The sequence below is a fragment of the Prunus avium genome, chromosome 3, assembly GCF_965620075.1.
Source record: "Prunus avium chromosome 3, drPruAviu1.hap1.1, whole genome shotgun sequence".
In the NCBI taxonomy this organism is placed as follows: Eukaryota; Viridiplantae; Streptophyta; class Magnoliopsida; order Rosales; family Rosaceae; genus Prunus; species Prunus avium.
This window is the reverse complement of record NC_142286.1, coordinates 11,305,331-11,322,789: the sequence shown is the minus strand read 5'-3', so window position 1 is coordinate 11,322,789 and position 17,459 is coordinate 11,305,331.

The following is a 17,459-nucleotide window of genomic DNA, read 5'->3' as shown; positions in this document are numbered from 1 at the left end:
AGACTTCACCAAGAGGTCTTGAATTCCAACAAATTCTTTTCCAACCAAAATCTCAAACTTTTTTTTTTTTTTTTCTAATCTCTTTTAATTTTGGACTCTTATCATCATCATCATGTTTTCCTTGTCTTGCTTCTTCATATGCTTCTCCTTATTCTCCTTCATTATCTTTGTTATCCTTTTTCTGCAAATTGAACAGAAACTAATTAGAAATTGCATTGGATAAAACGGAACCTACAATGCAAAAGCCACTGTTTACAGATTCTAATTACCTTGTCAACAGGGTCACCCTCTTCTCTTATAGTTTTTTGCTTTTTAGAAGTTTTGAAAATATCTTGTATAATGAAAATGATTTAGAATAGATTCACATTCAAGATACATTAAAATAGAACGTGCGATAAATTGCATACCTCTGTCATTTCAGTCCTTAATTTGATTGAATCTTGTGTGGAGTTCAACAAGACTCCATTGAAGAATTGCAAGAGTTTCTTTCTCTTTGCCAATGATATGGTTGTATAATATTTGTCCTCTCACACAGTAAAAACTGCACAGCTCCAAAGCAAAATATAGATATTAGGTTAGAAATTGCATTGGATAAAACAAAAACTGTATTGCAAGAAACTGAAATTGCATTGCATAAGCCACTGTTTACTTACTAATATTAGGAGAGTGCAACATGCAACAACTCCTATAGAGGCTTCTCCTTCCTTCTTTGTTTTTGTCTTTGTGAGCAAGGAGGCATTTATGTAGGTTGAAACAGCTCTTGCCCACGAATAGCTTGATAGTGTGTCTAGATTCACACAGTGCTCAGCAATTGTCTAGTGCAAAGTGTATGAAGAGTTGGCGAAGAGCAATGTCATGCAGAGCTGAATCAAGATTAAGCTGACCACATCCTTGTCGTAGTCAACAACCTCCTCTTTCTCTTTCTCTTTCTCTTATTCTTATTCTTTAGCTTCTTTTGTTTTGTGTTGGCCTTTTCTTGCTTTGGTTTGTTTGCCAAGGTAATTGCCTTGTGTAATTCTTCTTCTACAAGGTCTTTTGATGGTTTTGAATTTCCTCCAAAGTGCCTTGTTCTGAAGGTTGATGTGTATCTTTCATTATCAAGTTTGACATATTTTCCTTCGTTTGGCAGTCCTAGAATTTCAATTACTACATTTGCTATGATCTTGAATGATTTGGTGCTGAATTTGAAGGATTTCGTAGCTAGATCAAACTGCTTGAGCAGTTTTACTAAGTCGATGTCCGACTTATTCATGTTCTTCATGTCAACTTTTTTGTTGTAAAACAACTCAATCAAGTTCCAAAAAGGTGTTTTCTGTAATGATGTTGTTAAATATACATGTGGCAACAACAACCAACTTTACCTCCGAATATATTAACATACAAAAGTATATATTTGTGAGGATATGTACACTCTTATTTTCAGGGAACTTGTTATTACCCTTCAAAATTGGGTTTATCATAATCAACTGGTGAATCCATATTATAATTCATTGACTGACACGTTTAGAATAATTTTGAAGTAAGTTATCTTCCATTTAACTATATTTCTACTTTGAAGTAAGCTAGATTTCTTGTTAATCTTTTAATTTTGTTTTCGTAGAAAAAACATGAGATTAATCATTTCATATAATGTATATTATAATATTTCTTTAAGAAACATCTACATCGTAGATGATCATGCAAACTTTTCCAATATGTGCCCAATAACCTTTGATATTCTTGAATTTGTCTCAATAGTCCACTAATTTTTCCTTTCAAAGATGATCCATTGGAAATTGTACATGTTAAGATGTAGAAATGAACTCTCAGAAATCATAAACAAAAGCCTATTTCTTTTTAACTTATTATTATAATAGTTCATATGTGTAACTCTCTTATCTTTTTATATAAAACAACGGAGCACTTCACCAATCAATAAACCACCAAATTGTTAATAGTGCAGAAGAAAGATTGTTGTATTTATTAGATGTTGGAAATTAATAAAAAGTCAACATGTTTTCATCCAAACTCACATTGGAAACACGATTGGTTGTTACAGTTCATAATATCACAAACTAGATAAATCAAGTTACACAATGCACACAAGGTCATCAAAGGTGGAACATACGGATCAATCAAATCTATACTATATGTACAAGGATCCAAATGGGTTTAAGAGGTTTAGGGGAATGATAATGCAACATACGCGTATGTAGGCACATTATCATATGTTCTTAACAAATGAAGAAAATACAACTACTAACTTGTTAAATACAACACGTGGAACCAACATCCAACTATTGTTCCGAATATATGGGCATACCAAAATACAGATTCGTGATGGTATATTCAATGTCACTGGAATTGACGATTTAATCAATGAGGTTAAATTGGTTGAATGTGGACTTTCCTATGTCGTTGTCTCCATTATAGGCTCACAAAATAGTGGTACACATTTATAATATTCATCACCTCAAACATTATTAGTGTTCTGAACCCATGTTTTCATCCAATTCCTTGTGGAAACACAGTTGATGGCTATAGTTCATAATATCGCAAATTGGATAAATCAGGTTGCACAATGCACACAAGGTCATCAAAGGTGGAACATACGGATCAATCAAATCTATATTATACAGACGAGGATCCAATTGGACCTAAGTGTCACTGAAATTGACAATTTAATCAAGGAGGTTAAATTGGTTGAATGCAGACTTTCCTTTGTCTCCATTATAGGCCCACAAAGTAGTGGTACACATTTATAATATTCCCCACCTCAAGCATTATTAATGTTCCGAACTCATGTTTCCACTCAAACTCATGTGGAAACACGATTGGTGGTTACATATCATAATATTTAAAATTGGATAAATCAGGTGCACAACGCGCACAAGGTTATCAAGGGTGGAACATACAGATCAATCAAATCTATACTATACATATGAGGATCCAATTGGCTAGACGGACAAGGCGCCGTTGTGTATTCTCCAAGCTGTTGCGCAAGGAAGAAGAAGAGTTCACTTGATCTTTTTTTTAGGGTTGTAATGAAACGACGTTGTTTTACTTTCAGCATTTTAAAAAATGAGGTTACTTAACCTCAAATGAAACGCACGTTCAATATTTTTTTCATGTCTTTTTTCTAATAAAATTAATATGTTAACACAGACCTATTGATATTAAGTAACAAACTTCCACTGAAACACGCTCACTATTGATATATTAACACAATAGGTCTGCCTTTTTTCAAGTTTGTTTCTTGCCTTTTTTTTCAAAGTTGCGGCATATATATATATTGTATAGTACAACCCTAATTTCTACCCTTACCCGATAATCCCCATCAATTTTAAGAATTCTCTTAATCTTTAGACTGTAAGTAAGCCATTCTATTTTTCTATCTAATTCTTCACAACTGTAATTCGAAGTTCCACATAAGTTGAAGCGTTTCTCTCCTTCGGTATGTAATTCTTCACAGCTATAATTTGAAGTTATGTATAAGTTTAAGCCATAATACATGCATGTTAGATGTTATTTTTTAATTTTTTTTCAATATATTACTTATCTTATTCGTTTATGTGATATAGTTGAAATTTGTCGTATGATGGGCATATTTTATATTATATATTTAGCCCCATTCTTAATATATTTTGGTTAATATTTTGGAAGAATTTTGATACTTTGAATTATATTTTCAATATAGGACTTTTGACTTCCTCTGGAGCAAAACATAATCAAATGGACGAATTTTGGAGTAATTCCAGTTGGAGGACGTTCGTGAGTCACTTGGCTTGATCGTATCAAAATTTCAGACTTTTCTACCAAGCGGTTATTTTCTGGCGATAAAATAAAGGAGCAGTGTGCAGTACTGGAATAGTGACGTTTTGGGCCTTTATTGCGTTTTTGGAGCCCAAGATGACCTCGGATGGGTTCGTGGCCTTCTGGAGAAGTGTTCAGCATGTTTTTATCTTTAAAACGAGCTGTCTTGGGCCGGATTTGGAGCAGATTTGAGGCCAAAACGTGGCTGGGCAGATTGGGGGCAGATTCTCCTAATCCAATTTGGACTTTATATCCTAGTATTATTTTATTTTAACCTAGTTTCCTTGTGGGGATTGGGCAGCTGGTTTTTAGGAGGTATTTAAGTTCTATTTCACAGAATTTTTAGTCAACTTCTATTTTGGCTTTTGAACGCGACTTTGCTAGGGTTTTAGAAAAACTTCTACTTCAAGGTGTTTTCGATCTTTATTATTTTGATGAAGAACTTGATTATTTTTATTATGAACATGCGTAACTAACTTTCTTTTGCTAGGGTGAGGCCACGAGCCTTAGCAAGCATATGTAGTTTCTATCCAATTTGCTTATGATTATATGCATGCAGGTTTTCGAATTATTCATCACTGGGTTAAACTATCTAAGTGTCTTGATGCTTGATCACCATTAGGATGTTTAGAAAAGTAATTTGATGCAGTTTTGGTCGGAGGTCGGTCCCTGAAATTGACGAAGGCTTCTTGTGATTAATAAGTGCAAGTTCACTTAGGATGAATACCACGTCTTAAGGGTTGCATGGTTTTTCAAAAGGTTTCACAAAACTTAATGAGTCATGTATGTTTAGATTTGATCTGAATACCACAGACGGATTGCATGTGTGATATACGCTCTATGTTGGGGGTCCAAGTAGGCATATATTAGGAATACCTAACCTTCGAAATACGCATGTATAGGTCATAAGTAATTGGGAGAATGTTGTGTAGATACAGCTTCACCAAAATGGATTCAGTTGCATCCTCAACTTGTGATACTCGCAAGTGCACGAACCGTTCGGTAGTATAGCGTATGTAAGTGCGAGGTCGATCCCACGAGGATTGGTGATTGAATGATTCAATTCATTTTCCCTACACAAAACAGAAATGAAAAAGAAGGGAAATAAATAAAACAAGGAAGAAAGAAAATAACTAACTCAAGCAGATAAGTTCCCAAGTTCAATTAGATTAACGGATTGATTCTAGCTAATGTATGATTAAGCCATGGTGTGTGGTCATAACCTTGTGTTCCTAATTCCCTAATTTGATCATTTGTTGTCTAACCTAAAATTAAGCATTAGGAACCCATTAAGCGTAGAAGAACAATTTAAACAACCAAGCATGTATCTAATCCCTGTTGTCGAATGTCCATACATACTCTTCCTATTCATAGTTCAATTCGAATTAAAGTATGGTGTCTACTCTTAATTCAAACCAAGATAGCTAACATGCAAGCCTAAATGGTGATCAATCATTCAAACTAGCATATTAACTTATAAGCATAATGAATAAGAACAAAAATCATAATTGAAACTTGGAAACTAATCAAACTTGAAACTAAAGAAAAGAATTTACATAACAATGAAAATTAAAGTAGAACTTGGAAAGACTTAAAGGAAAATTTCAGCACAAAGATCTCATTATAACAATTGAAAACTAGAAAGAGAAACTAAGAGAATTTGAGGGAGAGAAGGGAAGGGAGCTCTAGAGAAGTGTTTGAGAGCTCCCCCCCTTGGGGTGTGTTTACAAGCTTGGGAAACCTCACTATATATAGGCCTAAGGAAGCTGAAAATCTGAATTAAGTATGGCTAATGCATACAACACTTTGTTTTATAAAATCTGAAATGGTTGATGCACTTCACTAATGCATACAACACTTCCATTATAAAATCTGAAATGGTTGATGCACTTCACTAATAAATCCCACCAGCAGCCCTAGCTCATCTTCATGTCACCATGACCAAGCTTCCAACCAGAAATAATAGCTCATCCTGAGGTCAGCATGACCAGCAACTTCAAGGGCTTACGAATTGGGCTTCCCTTAAGCAAATTAAGACTTTAAGCACTCAAACTTGAAGTTCAGAATGTCTTCTTTCCAGCCATATATCATTTGGGCCAATCCAAGGTCGGAGGAGGAAGTTAAGGCCAAAACAAATTGCTAACTCATTTTGCGCGCTGATAAAATCCATCCTGAGCATGGCTCTGTGTTTGCTAGGTAACAGACTCCACAATTATCCAATGGGGCTGAATTTCGGATATGTTATAGTATACACCCATTGGAACAACCTTCATGAAGAATGTGGCCTCATCCGAGCTATGTAGGTTGCTGAAACAAAGCTTGCAATATGACCTACGAAACTGGGCTGGCAGGGGACTGTAGCCAAAATTGAGTTTGTCTTTAAGCTCTTCATCCATTCATCCAAATTAGGCCCTAACATGCATGGATTGCATCATTTACTATCCAAAGCCCTCATTATTACCTAAAGCTCAATGAACTGAAAGATAAACACAAAAAGGATTAAAAGCACAAGTTTAACTCAAAAACATAACCAAATCATAAGCTAGAAGGGTACAAAATGATATACAATTATGAACCGATCAAATACCCCCAAACCTAGATTTTGCTAGTCCTCGAGCAAAACAACACAAAACAAAGTTAAAAACAAAACAAGAAGTTAACTAGACCACTTTCGTAGGTAACTCGATTGCATTGAGCGAATGCAACAAGCCTTTAAACCTCTAGGCATCCCTAGTAGGAGGAGTTGTGTCTCCTGAGGGTTTAACAGTTACGATACCCACAAACGTTTTTCTAACTCTACAAAACAAAATGGTTAGAAAACTTATTAGATTTGTTAGTTCTTAAGCAAAACCAAAACCAAAAACAAACATAAAAATAAAAACAAAACACAAAACACAAAAAACAAAAAAAACAAAATCAAAATCAAAACTCAAAACAATCTTTCCGAACATTTTGTGAAGAGAAATGACTCATGCACATGACTTAAACGTTTTGACAATAAAAGCTCCATTTTAGACATTATTCACAAAGCGGCAAAGTTCAAAACATAATATGCTCAAAGTGTAGTAGTGTGATAGCCAAATGCAACAAATTCCCCAATCTTAGTTTCCACACAATTTCAAAAATCATACCAAGCACAAATGCAACTTCAAATCTCACCAAAGTTGTCCTCTCACAAATGAATCACTCGGAAGAGGGCTACAATGCAATACTCAGTTATAAACATGAGGTTAGAGTTAAACCATAAGGACTTAACTCGAAATAAAAAGATGAAGGACTTGCATTAATATGATCTCAAGAAGGATGCCAAACACTTAAAAGTAGAAAAATGAATGCAATTCAACCACATGACATTTAAGATCAATTTAGGTCTTTAGCATAGGTTGTAATGGGGCCAAGGGTGTAAGTTGAGTAAGAAATGAAGGGTATGGATAAAACAAAGTCCAAGAAACTCAAAATATAAGAGCATAAAACAATTGTTTACAAGACTTCGAATCATCACGATTAGATTTTTTCTTTTACGCGATCAAAACTCCTTATACCTTCATTTACAATGATTCATACTCCTTTCCTTAAACACCAATTTATTTTGAAGGCCCAAAAATGAAACCCAAAAATGAAATTTCATTCAACCACCACTTAATCACAACTTTTCTCTTTTCTTTCACCAATGGTGTGATTTTTTTTTTCCTTCAAAATGTAACACCAATTCCTAAACTTAGTATGAAAAACACATCCCAATTAAAGCTCATGAGTTCCTTAGAAAGGTAAATATTTGTTTTTCAGGCTAAGGCGAGGAAATATAATTGGTAAATGAAAGAAAAGGTTTACATGTAGGCTCAAAATGGTTAACAATGGAAAATCATGCTTAAGCATGCATAAGGTTAGCTTGAAAGGTACAAACGATCCAAAGAGGGCCTAATATCATTTCTTAAATGTCATGAAATCGAATTGCAAAAGAATGAATGACTTTTAAGTATTCAACCAAATCAATGAATAATGAGATCAAACAACAACTTTGATGACAAGAAAATAAGAGTATGTGTATAACACTCATGAAATGAAGCACAAGGCTCAAAAGCTCACATTTATGGTTATATAAGTCTAATTTATGCTTGATACAATTCTTTGGGTTATGCAAATCCTTTAATTGGAGAATTATGAAACAAATGGCAAGTGCAAAGAAGGTTTCGAACATATCATGCTAGAACGATGCCAAATTAATCAATTAATTAAATTTTTTTTTTTTTTACAATAAAAATTTACAAGGAAAAAAAATAAATAATAAATAAAATTCAATTTTCATTTAAGTCATGCAAACATTTATCACAATCTCATCAAATGTGTTCGGAAAGTGAATAAAATCAAAATCAAAATCAAAATCAAAATCAAAATTAAAGCAAGACTTAACAAAATAAAATAAAAATAAAAACAAGCAAATAAAAAAAAATTTAAATTAAATTAAGGAAAAACCAATTTTACATGCTAAACTCCAATACCCCCAAACCTAGAAATGAACATTGTCCTCAATGTTTAAAAATTAGCCACAAACAATGTCATAACAACAAATGAAAGGTATTAAAGCAAATAAAAAAAAATCACAAAATCACAAAAGAAAACAAAAACAAAATAATTATAAAATAAAAATTACAAAACAAACAAACAAACAAACAAAAAAATGAAACAGTAAACCCTAATCACACAATTCCGAAACCCAAAAAAATTTTGAAGCCCAAAGCCCACAATTAAATTAACCCACCTTGAAACCCAAACAAGGTGAAAAACCGACCCAAAATGAAATCTGAAGCCCACACGTTTCAATTTTAATTTTTTAATTTTTTAATTTTTGAAATTTTTTTGAAATTTTATTTGAAACGTGAATTGGGAGCGCAAATGCGGGATTTCTGAAAAGAGAGAATGTGGTCCCTGATGCCTTGGTTCCTGGGAAGTCACGGGTGAAAGGGGTGAGGGACGTGTCGACGCATAGAGGCGCCGCAGATCCACAAGCGAAAATTACGGGCTCATGGAAAGGCGCGACAACTTTGCTGAACGCGTCCGTTCAGACAAAGCAAGTCGTGACAAATGTGTTGGAAACGGTTGGAAAGTGAGAAGGTTGTGGGACTCGAGGAACGCTGGATATTCAGAAAACGCTTAGACGCTGCAACGGCTAGGGTTTGTTTGTCAAAGACTACATCTATAAGAAGGAAAAAGAAGGGAAAAAAAACAAAAAACAAAAAAACACACAAACTCAGAAACACAAAAGAGAAAAGAAGCAAGAAAAAGAAAAAAAAAGTGAGAAATCAAATGGCTTCTTCCTACCCCTTTTCGTTAGATCTCAACCTAGCTCCACCGACTCAGACACGAGGCCAAGCAGTAGCACCAGTATGGATGCCCTACTTTGCCTCCGCACGGGGGCCTGTGACTGTCAATGACTCAATACTCCTGGACAACGATGTTGCCATTGGAGTTTGCAGAAATTTAGTGACTCCCAAAGATATACGTGTGTTCGGGACAAGGGATGACAACCGGGTCACGAGTGATGCCCTGGCACTGAGCGTGCAGAGTACAGCATGTGTCGCAAGTTTGGGTCATCGCCTACTTGCGAAGTCCCATGAGGTAGAGGTGCTTAAAGCTCAGTTGGCGGCGGAGCGAAGTTTGGTTGAAGACTGTCAGAGTGCTATAAAAAGCTTGAAAAGGGAGAGGTCAAGGATTGTGGAGGTGAATCGACACCAGCTAGAAGTATTGCGAGACGAGAATAAAAATCTATCAAAGATGGTAGAGTTGTACTCTCGCGACATGAGAAAGCAACTGGAGGACCTAGACCGACCGGGTAAACGCAAGCAAGCGGATCGCGAGAGTAGTTACGCTCAAGCTAAGATTGCGATCTTTGGGAGCTCAAGTGATGAGCCCCAAGAAGCTGTGCGTGAAGCCCCGGAAGAGGACAGCCAGAGGGCCAAACTCAAAGCTCCAATGGTCGAGACACCAAGCACCGAGAAGAAATGATTTCCTACTGCATTATTGTTGTTTTTATTTTATTTTGTTGTTTTTGTATTTTCGTTATTTTGTTTCGGAAATAAAATAGTAAAGTTGCAGAAGAAAAAAAAAAAAAAAAAAAAAAAAAAAAAAAAAAAAACGGAAAAGAAAGCACACTTCCCAAACTTAAATAAAATAAAGACGACAAACGGAAAAGAAAACACATTTCCCTAACTAAAATAAGATAAAGATGATAGCCGAAAGGGAAAAGCAAAAACACAAAGCTCTAGAAAATGAAAGTAACGGGCAAAAACATTAAACACCAGAAAACACGGAAAAAAGAAAAGTAAAGTAAAAGTAAAGGTGCTCCCCCTTGAAGCGATTAGGTCGAGCATGCCCGGGAAATCCGAAATGGTGTTGGCACCTTCATCAGCATATGTCTATTTAAAGCACGCCTCTACAAGCGGATGATACCCAGCATTTCTTCCTTGATGATCTCGACCTTGAGCTGTCCCTTGCACCTCCGAATGCCCAGATAAGGGCTCCTCCAAACCGTGTCTTCCCAAACTCCACATATCATCATGGTACGGCCTCAAACTTTGCTGAGGCAATACCGAACTTTTCTGAGGCACGGCCGAACAGAGCAGTGCTGCTAGGAGGCATGATTAGCAGCAAGCTCACTCCGACAGATCATCTGCATGTGGCACAGAGGTCTGACAAGGCAGCGGTGGAGGAGTCCCACAATTTAACTGTGCTCCACGCGGTCTCCGCTACCAATTTGGGCATGCGCCTACTAGCGAGGACAAGGGAGTGTGCCGCGATGAGCGAGGAAATAGCTTCCTTGAAGGCTATGGTGGCGGACTTGCAGAAGCGGCTCTACTGTGCCAATCAGCACGTGGAAGCACTGCAGAAGAAAAATGAGGACCATGTCGAGCTGCTGCAGATTCTGCAAGTAAGAGAAAATAGAGGCAAGCCATGATGATGATGAAGATGAAGAAGAAGAAGAAGTTTTTTTTGTTTTTTTTTTGTTTTTTGTTTTTAATGCAGCGTTTGAAATAAAAATGTGTTTTAACACTCAGAAATAAACTAACTAACCATACCACGTAAATAAATAAATAAACTAACTTAACAAAACAAAAACAAAGACTATACAGAAAAGAAAACAAAGAAAATAAATAAATAAATAAAACTTAATTTAAAAACACACGAATATACAAGCAACTCACGGATGACCAGTTAAGGGCCTCAGAAAACACAGCCAGGGGATCCGGGAAGGTTGGAGGGGTCACAATGGTCCCGCTTAAAACCCAAACTTCTTAGACACCGAAGGTGTCGCCTAAAGAACTCCTAGACACTGTATTGACGGAAGTGCTTACTGGAGTTACCAAAAGTTAGCTCATATGAAAAATAATTTTTTTTTTTTAAATAAATTTTTTAAAGATATTCTCGTAAGAAAAAGAAACAAAAACAAATTAAGATAAATGAAACAACAAACCATAAACGAAAATGAACTAAGTACTCTAAACAAACTCAAACAAACGAAATAAATTGTTGTACTAAAAGAAACAAACCAAGAAACCAAAGAAAAAAAAACAAACAGCACTTTCTATCACCTATTTATCACCATTTGGACAGATTCGTTTCTATGTTTTTCAGCTTCGACCTCTGTTCAGTTTTTAGGCTATAACTTTCCAACCGTAAGTCCAAATTTTACGTTCTTTATATGGTTGGATTCAGCATAGAAAAACAAAGAACTCAACGCGAACCAAAAGGTAAAAACAATGACGGAAATAAACATAATTCAAAGAAGAGAAAGGATTGAAATGCTCCCCCTTGAAGCGATTAGGTCGAATGTGATGCACTTGGAGGTCGCGACTTCTCCCACTACTCCACACTTCCCATCTTTGAAATTGCCTTCTTTCTCCCTCTTTATTAACCTGTCATAAATTTCTAAAACAAACACACAAACTTGAAATGGAATTAAAAGGATTAGGAAATAAAAACTAAATTGAAAAGGAATATCAACACACATCCAATTCCATGCTTCAAAGCAACAAGCATCAATGGGTTGTGTAAGCTGGGACTTAAACCCAGTTCTCTTGCTTGTTGGGCAATTGTCCTTTTCTGTTGGACTACAAACACAACTGGTCCATTAACATCATTAACTTTAAAACTTGAAATTGTTTAGAAGAACATGAAAATGAAAAATAAAAATAAAACAAGTAGGGAAAAGAAATAGAACCAAACTATGTTGCCAATCCCCGGCAACGGCGCCAAAAACTTGTTGTGTAGATACAGCTTCACCAAAATGGATTCAGTTGCATCCTCAACTTGTGATACTCGCAAGTGCACGAACCGTTCGGTAGTATAGCGTATGTAAGTGCGAGGTCGATCCCACGAGGATTGGTGATTGAATGATTCAATTCATTTTCCCTACACAAAACAGAAATGAAAAAGAAGGGAAATAAATAAAACAAGGAAGAAAGAAAATAACTAACTCAAGCAGATAATTTCCCAAGTTCAATTAGATTAACGGATTGATTCTAGCTAATGTATGATTAAGCCATGGTGTGTGGTCATAACCTTGTGTTCCTAATTCCCTAATTTGATCATTTGTTGTCTAACCTAAAATTAAGCATTAGGAACCCATTAAGCGTAGAAGAACAATTTAAACAACCAAGCATGTATCTAATCCCTGTTGTCGAATGTCCATACATACTCTTCCTATTCATAGTTCAATTCGAATTAAAGTATGGTGTCTACTCTTAATTCAAACCAAGATAGCTAACATGCAAGCCTAAATGGTGATCAATCATTCAAACTAGCATATTAACTTATAAGCATAATGAATAAGAACAAAAATCATAATTGAAACTTGGAAACTAATCAAACTTGAAACTAAAGAAAAGAATTTACATAACAATGAAAATTAAAGTAGAACTTGGAAAGACTTAAAGGAAAATTTCAGCACAAAGATCTCATTATAACAATTGAAAACTAGAAAGAGAAACTAAGAGAATTTGAGGGAGAGAAGGGAAGGGAGCTCTAGAGAAGTGTTTGAGAGCTCCCCCCCTTGGGGTGTGTTTACAAGCTTGGGAAACCTCACTATATATAGGCCTAAGGAAGCTGAAAATCTGAATTAAGTATGGCTAATGCATACAACACTTTGTTTTATAAAATCTGAAATGGTTGATGCACTTCACTAATGCATACAACACTTCCATTATAAAATCTGAAATGGTTGATGCACTTCACTAATAAATCCCACCAGCAGCCCTAGCTCATCTTCATGTCACCATGACCAAGCTTCCAACCAGAAATAATAGCTCATCCTGAGGTCAGCATGACCAGCAACTTCAAGGGCTTACGAATTGGGCTTCCCTTAAGCAAATTAAGACTTTAAGCACTCAAACTTGAAGTTCAGAATGTCTTCTTTCCAGCCATATATCATTTGGGCCAATCCAAGGTCGGAGGAGGAAGTTAAGGCCAAAACAAATTGCTAACTCATTTTGCGCGCTGATAAAATCCATCCTGAGCATGGCTCTGTGTTTGCTAGGTAACAGACTCCACAATTATCCAATGGGGCTGAATTTCGGATATGTTATAGTATACACCCATTGGAACAACCTTCATGAAGAATGTGGCCTCATCCGAGCTATGTAGGTTGCTGAAACAAAGCTTGCAATATGACCTACGAAACTGGGCTGGCAGGGGACTGTAGCCAAAATTGAGTTTGTCTTTAAGCTCTTCATCCATTCATCCAAATTAGGCCCTAACATGCATGGATTGCATCATTTACTATCCAAAGCCCTCATTATTACCTAAAGCTCAATGAACTGAAAGATAAACACAAAAAGGATTAAAAGCACAAGTTTAACTCAAAAACATAACCAAATCATAAGCTAGAAGGGTACAAAATGATATACAATTATGAACCGATCAGAGAACTATATAGAATTGTTGAGGTGACGGCGGATCCCTAGTGCTTTCTTAATTTGATTTCTAAAAACACAATTGTTTCTCTTGCCCTTAGTTTTAAGCTTGCATATTGCTTTATTTTTATTAGTTAAATTCGTTTTAATTTAAGATCTTCAAATCAAATATCTCAAATTTCTCTTTTACAATAATTAATTAGAATTTGGTTTGATTCGAGTTATTTAATAATCCCTGCGGAGAACGACCTTGCGAGAATCATTTATACTACAATAACCTTGTCATTCTTGCAAGTTTTGTAGGAGTTTTAACCCTGTTTGCGCAGGTACTAAAAAGCCTATCATCGTACATGCATCATACTTGTATCTTAGAAATATTAATGGTGTTGTTTTATAGCTATGAATCGAAAAAATCCTACATGGAAGTATGCAAAAGAAATAGAGGGGTAAAAATACTTAAGATGCGCATTTTGTGATCAAAGATGCAATGGAGGAATTTCTAGACTTAAACATCATTTGGGTCAAACTCATCAAGGTATGCAACAATGTAAGAAAGTTCATGAGCATGTTAAAAAAGAGTGTGCCACAACTTTGAAAAATTTTCAGCTTGAAAAAAGAAAGAAAAATGAAATGCTTAGAGAGATTGGGGATGGTCCAGGAGGAAGGACTCAGAGTATGGAATCTCCATTGGATGAAGAATATGGAATCCCCGATACTAGGAGTGCTCCAATTGATGAGGCTCGTAGAGCTCAACCTAAATCAAAAGGACCAATGGATTAGATTTGTCATTTTAAAAGCTCGACAAAGTACATTAAATTCAGCATACAAGAAGAAAGAAGGGAAGTTTGTCGAAAGATTGGCTGTTTTTTTTTTCTCTAGAGCACTCCCATATAATATTGTAAGTGATCCATTTTGGCTACTTATGGTAGAAGGGATTGCCACATATGGTGTAGGATTTAAGCCTCCATCAATGCATGAACTGAGGACTTGGATCCTTAAGGAAGAAGTTGGCGACATTAATACGATGATAGAAGAACATAAGAAAGAGATAATTCGCCCTGCAATCACACAGTTGGCCACTTCTTATCTTACTTTTCAAAGCATCTATATGAAAAAGCAACCTCTTCAGGCTATGTTTTCTTTTAGAGAATGGCACAATGGACCATTTGTCCAACATAATGCAGGTATTAGGGCTCACTCAACTATACTTTATGATGTTAATTTTTGGTCCAATGTTGCTTTTTGCATCAAAAGTGTTATTCCATTAGTATCTATTTTGAGAGAAGTTGATTTAGAGGAGAGACCCGACATTAGATTTATTTATGAGTTAATGGATGTTGCAAAAGAGAAGATTGCTCTTAATTGTGGAAGAGTTGAAAGAAAGTATAAACCAATTTGGAGAAGAATAGACGAAAGATGGGGCCCACAACTTCATCAACCTTTACATGCTACTGGTTATTATTTGAACCCTTAATTGCGTTATAAAGAAACCTTTTCTAATGTTGATGAAGTGAGGAAGGAATTGGAAGATTACATGACTAGGATGTTGTCTTTTGAAGATCGTATGGCTGCTGATATCCAGTTGGACTTGTATGATGAGGAAGAAGGAGAGTTTGGAGGTTGGCTTGTTGTGAATTCAAGGAAACTATGAACTCCAGGTTATAATCTTTACTTTTTTATTTTAATTTGAGTCTAATGAACACTTGAAAAAAATGTTAAACTTAATTAGATGGATTTGTTTTGTTTTGTTTTTAGCAAATTGGTGGAAGCGTTTTGGAAGGGACACACCTGAGTTGACGAAGTTTGCTATTCGGGTCCTTAGCCTCACTTGTAGTGCATCTGGGTGTGAGAGGAATTGAGCACATTTGAGTAGGTAAAGTTCAAAAGGCTTACACTTCACCGCTTCAAGGCTTACACCTCGCATAGCTTGACTAAAACGTCTCGCATCAATGCCTTACCTTTCAAAACATTTATAAATATATATATAGGCTTTTTATCACAAATGGTCCTTGACGTTTACGAAATTATCACGAATGGTCCTTGAGGTTTTTTTGTGACACTAATAGTCCTCAACGTTTGGACTTTTTATCACAAATGGTCCTTGCCGTCAAAAATTCTGTTAAGTGTATGATGTGGAAGATAAGTGGAGCCCACATGTACAATCACATCGTGACATGTGGATTAAATAAATAAATAAATATATTTTTTTTTATGAAAATCCATTAAAAAAACCATTTAGAGAGTAGAGAGAGAGAGAGAGAGAGAGAGAGAGAGAGAGAGAGAGAGAGGCTAAATGGTTTTTTAATGGATTTTCATTAAAAAAAAATATTTATTTATTTATTTAATCCACATGTCACGATGTGATTGTACATGTGGGCTCCACTTATCTTCCACATCATACACTTAACAGAATTTTTGACGGCAAAGACCATTTGTGATAAAAAGTCCAAACGTTGAGGACTATTAGTGTCACAAAAAAACCTCAAGGACCATTCGTGATAATTTCGTAAATGTCAATGACCATTTATGATAAAAAGCCTATATATATAATAGATGTATTGCACTTCCAGAAATGTCTTATGTAAGTGCAATACACCTTATGTAATGACGTTCCGAATCTCATTTCACTACTATATAATGTTTTAGGTGTTCAGACTTTAGTTCTACAAGATGAATTACTTTGCGCTGCTAGTAAAAGAATTCATTAGCTTTTGGTGGAAAGGGATTCAAAACTCTTGATTGATTGCTTATTAGGGGCTTGTTCCATTCCTTGGCGAGTGTGGATGATCATTCGAGACATCAAGTTCATTTGTTGACGTTATGATGTTGTGCAGTTTCGGTATATTTTCACAAAGGCTAACTTTGTTGCTAATGCTTTCGCCTATTTGGGTCATTTCATTTCTAATTGTCATAATTGGTATTGCATTCTCCCTACCCGTGCAATGCCTGCTTGTTTATTTTAATAAATGGAGTACAGGTTGTCGTAGGGATTATGTATTGTAATTTTTTTAGTAGAAAAAAACACATTAACGGTTGGCTTAGCATATCACTAGATATGGACAGGAGTTATCTAAATACAAATTGGGATGTATTCAATCCATACTTTCATGGAATTTTAAAGACTTTGATGGAATTAAAAAGTCTAGAGGTATCCAATTCGTATTTTTAAAGACTTTAAGTATTCAATTATGAATTTTAAACTCTCTAAAAGTTTGGTGGTATCCAAAAAGTTAATGACTTTAAGATTAAAGTCTTAAAGTTTGAAATTTTGCATGGGTTTGAGTGGAGAATAATTAGTTGGGTTTAAATTTTGTTGATTATTCAAATGAAGTACCATTGGAGGGAAAAAAAAAACACTAGTGGATCGTGGATCTTTCTTGAGCGATTTCTCATTCTGCACTGGGTACCATGGAGTTTTTTTGTGAAGAAATGAGGAGAAAGAACGGAGAACTGATCATGACAACTCTATGAAAATTTGTCATTTTAATTGCATAAAGTCTATGAAAATCGTTAATAATTTGTGAGGTCTGTAAAAGTCACTCGCTTAAAAAAGTATACAAAATTATTTATACTTTTGTATCAATATTATGAAGATATCCCAATTCAACAACTTGTCATTTATTTAATTATATTTTATATATGAATTTTTTATTATCCTTTTGTATGAATTTGAGAGATAGAAAGCCCACATCTACTAGTTGGGTTAATTTTAGAGGAAAAAGCCAACCAACTGGGTTCGATTTAGAAAAAAAAGCCCAACAA